This window comes from Bos indicus x Bos taurus, chromosome 18 (assembly GCF_003369695.1).
Source record: "Bos indicus x Bos taurus breed Angus x Brahman F1 hybrid chromosome 18, Bos_hybrid_MaternalHap_v2.0, whole genome shotgun sequence".
Classification (NCBI taxonomy): domain Eukaryota; kingdom Metazoa; phylum Chordata; class Mammalia; order Artiodactyla; family Bovidae; genus Bos; species Bos indicus x Bos taurus.
Window position 1 is genome coordinate 23,294,752 of NC_040093.1, and position 4,384 is coordinate 23,299,135.

The following is a 4,384-nucleotide window of genomic DNA, read 5'->3' on the forward strand; positions in this document are numbered from 1 at the left end:
ACCCCGGTGATCTGACTGGCTCTCCTGCTGCTGCAGGTATTTACACAACACTGGTGTCTTCTTGGGGACGCATCGGCCATGTGGCCAGCTGGGGTTTGTTACAAGTGACAACTGGGCTAAGGAGTGTCAGCTGCGTTGCTCAGAGGTGGGATCTTTCATACTCTCCACTGGGACCATGTTCTTTCAGCCCAGACACAACCACGCTTTTGAGAGCAAGCTCCTCTCAGCCTCGGGAAGGACCACAGAGGCTGATATGTAAGGGGTTTCCTGTGCAGCCCCCTTGCAATCTGCAAAGCCAGGGTAGAAGGCCAGCTCTGCATACCTGCCTCAGGTAGGAGTGCATTCCTGCCGCATTTAAAGATGCTGTTGCCTCTGAAATTGGTACCTGCTGCGGTTTGGGGTCTCACAACACGGTTGTTCCCAATGGTTAATTTTTTCTTTCCCTCCCGGTGGTGGTGAGATATGTGTAGATACACTCAAGTATGTGTGTGTACGCATGCCCAGATGGGGTCTCCATCAGCTCTGTTTTGGCCTGGCACAAGGGGAGATACAGCAAGAGTGTGGATGTTTGTGTGCGAGGCATCCCTGCCACTGGGACACAGCTCAGAGATCCTGCCTCTTGCTTCTTGCCACTGTCTCCTGCTGGACCAGGAGCTCTTGGAGGACAGGGCAGCTGTCATGTTCATCTTTGTATCTCCAGTACAGACTTGTAACTGGTGGATGTAACTGACTGGGTCCCTGGATGGATAGATGGATGCGAAAGGAGCTCTGTCTTCTTCTCAAGTCTGGAATGGGAAGTTGCTAACTTAGCTCAGTGGTTGTGGTCCAGCAGGCTCCTGAGATCGTGGGAGGAGAAGCGTGCGGAGAGATTCTGTGGGCCCGGGTCCTAGCCTGGCCTCTGCCTCTTAGCCATTTCCTTTCCCAAAGAAGGAAAGCTGGGTCATATTTTTAAGATTACTTTTCCTGTGGAACCTCTTCATTCCCCTCTCCTCTCCCCACTCCCTGTGTTGTCTGCCTATTACAACTGTCAGGCTCAGCCCTGGAACACAGTTTTCTTATGGACCTCCAAGATCTTAGTCCAACCTGAGCTGGAGGGGGGAGTAGGTGCTTCAAAAACCTTCATTTTCAAGGAGAACTCACTATCCTGAAATTGGGCACTTACCTTCTTTTCCTTTTCTCCAAGAGGCATCCTCCCCTGCACCCCACTACAGCTGTGTTGGTGGGAGGACCTGGCTCCCCGGCCAAGGTGGTTGGACTTCAAGGCACCATTCATTATGCCAGTCCACAGCTAAAGATGTTTGCTGAGATGGTAGGCACCTGAGAGGAGCATCTGGCTCAAGCTGGGCTCCCTTTTCTGGGAATCTTTGTTTAAAAGCTTCGGTCTTAAAATCAAAACAAAACCTTGGTCTTAGTTCCTTGTGTTTAAGGGGAAGTGAAGATGAATTCAGCATTTGAGACCCCAGTAAGGACAGAAGCTGTCTCACACCTTGCTCAAAAAGGATCCCTTTTCAGGCTACAAAAGAAGAGGATTTGGAGTAGAATTTGAGGGGACACATACGGCAAAGGGGCAAAAAACCCCACGTCCAAGGAGTTTTCACTGGAAGAAGTGTAGACTCCCAAACTATGTTGATGACACAGGCTTTCTGAGCAAAAGGAATTGGAAAAAGGAAATTACCAGCACATATAGGATGAGCAAAATGATTCTCAGCTAAAGATCTTGGAGGAAAAGAACTCTTTTTCTCATGTTGAGAAGAAAGGCTTCCTGAAAAAGTACCAGAATGGAAGGTGGAGGTGGGGGTGGTGGGGGCGGTGGTTATCTCCATCAGGGATTACAGACTCAGGTGTCTGCCCAGGCCAGAGCCAGGGCTGGCGGGGAATGAGTCCACCCCGAACCACCCTTCTTGTCTTTGCTTGGCTGAACCATGCCAGAACAGTTGGAGGGGAATTAATTGCAGGAGGAAAGAGCAGGCCCAGGTTAGTCTGTATGTGTCCTTGGAGACATATGTATATATATCTCTGCCATACAGGCCCCTGCTACCCCTCCCTCCAAAGATTTTACTGTTTGTGTTTGCGTGTCCCCATCTTCCAAGAGCTGCCAGTCAACCTAACCTAGAGTGGAGCCATCTGGGCAGCTGAGTTTCCCTCTTTTTCTTTCTTTCTATCTTTTCTTTGAACAGCATTTAAAAGTAGTTCAGTTCAGTCGTTCAGTCATGTCTGACTCTCTGCGATCTCATGGACTGTAGCATGCCAGACTTCCCTGTCCATCACCAACTCCCAGAGCTTGCTCAAAAAGTAGTTTATTAGATTTTTTTTTTTTTCCTTTTTAGGCTGTGCCATGTAGTATTCAGGATCTTAGTTCCCCAACCAGGGATGGATCCTGTGCCCCCTGCTCAGTCTTAACCACTGGACTGCCAGGGATGTCCCTACATCAGGGTTTTCTTTACTTGCCCTGTCAAGAATTTATGCATATTTTACACCCATACTTCCTTGCTCCTCACTCCCTATGCACCCCCCCACACCCACACACACACACCCCTGACCATATTGTAACATCTCCCAGGGCAAGGATCAGATCAGATCAGATCAGTCGCTCAGTCGTGTCCGACTCTTTGCGACCCCATGAATCGCAGCACGCCAGGCCTCCCTGTCCATCACCAACTCCCGGAGTTCACTGAGACTCACGTCCATCGAGTCAGTGATGCCATCCAGCCATCTCATCCTCTGTCGTCCCCTTCTATTCCTCTCGGTACCCAGGACTGGGCAGTACAGCCAGGGCTCATGTGTCTCTCTTTGCTGGTGGACTGTTGAGGTCAATGCATGTTTGACCTCAGACGTTTTGCAGGCCTGGAATTCTCATTGTGAAGGTCACCCAAGACAAACTAGAAATTGTTTTAAACATATTGCCCCGAATGTGAAGCAGACACATGGGGTCTGAATAGTCAAGAGGCAGCTGGAGCTCTAGGCTTCCAGATCTGGCTAAATTAGAGAGTTAAATGATGTACTGAAACACAGGAATATTCTGCTTTTACTGTTCAGAGCTCCCCGTCCCCTGTTATTTGTTTTACACATTTCCCCCATTAGAAAATGAAGCATAGCAATTAGAAGACAACTCGGATGTTCTGTATTCAGGGGTTTTCGCATATCTATTTGGTAATTTTGTATCTGCAGCAGCTTGGGCAGAGCATCCTTAAAGAGCCCTGTTTGGATTTGTCTGGATAATGTTTCCCAGTTCAGAGTAACTGCTAGAGCAGTAAGAAAATGCTTGGCAGAACTCAGCTCCATTAGCTTCGCTGTTCACACCTGCGGTGCTTCTCCACCCAGGCGCGGGGTTAACATAAGCACCTGATATTTGCAAGGACGCGTTAGGAAAAAAGAGAAGGAAAAAAAAAAAAATCAAGATGCCTAATCAGAAATTACCTTACTCGTAGTAAAACCTAAATTCATGAGAATTTATAAAAATAGATTTCTTTTAAATGCCGGAGAAGAGATTTAGAAGCAGTTTGGCAGATTGGGATGCATGGGACCGACCTGCGCCAGGTTCTTCTTAGGTTAATAAATATTCATTTTGTTTTTTTGGGGGGGATTCCAAGTACAAGACAGAGGGTCCTTGTTGTAGGAGTCAGATCTATTTCTACAGCAAGAATTTCAGATTCTTTAGTATCAGGTATTCTTTTCTAAAAACGTAACTCTTTCCTAACAAGTCAAACCTCCAGTGGGAAATGCTCTAGGAGAGGGATTCAGCCACCGCCTTTCCTTCCTGCGTGCAGCTAAGCAAAGCCAGGTCTGAGCACCATGCTTTCCATGCTCTCTCCCCTCTCAGTAACCTTTTTTTTTTTTTTTTTTGGACACACAGAAAAAGCTTCATTCAATATTGATAGTGTTTCAATACGTTAAAATCAACAGCACGTCAAGAATCTTATATAAAATGTGTACAGATGGCATATTTTTTCCTGGTTTCACCTTTTTTGACCAGAAGGGTCCATTTTTAAAGGGATTTCTCCTCCCTTGAAGCCTGTAGCCCGTCTAGTTCTCACAGAATGCAGGTCCAATTGGTACTGAAATGGTTCCTCCCAAGATGTCTGTGAAGGTGTTATTATTAGTAGTACCATCTATTTTCTGCGAGTGCTCAATTTAGCAAATTTGGGATCTTGAAAAAAACCTTAAAATAATTTTTCTTCATCTGAGAAACAAGAGAGTAACATTGTCCGTAAGAGGTAAAAATAGATGCCTTGTCATTCTAACAAATATTTTAAAGCAAACCAGAAGATATATTCCAAATATATTTCACTGAAATTTATTTGAAAGACAAAGAGAGAGAGAGAGAAAGAGAATGAGAGAGACTCAGTTTTAGTTGCAGCTGTTCCCAAAGAGTTTGGGAACAAGT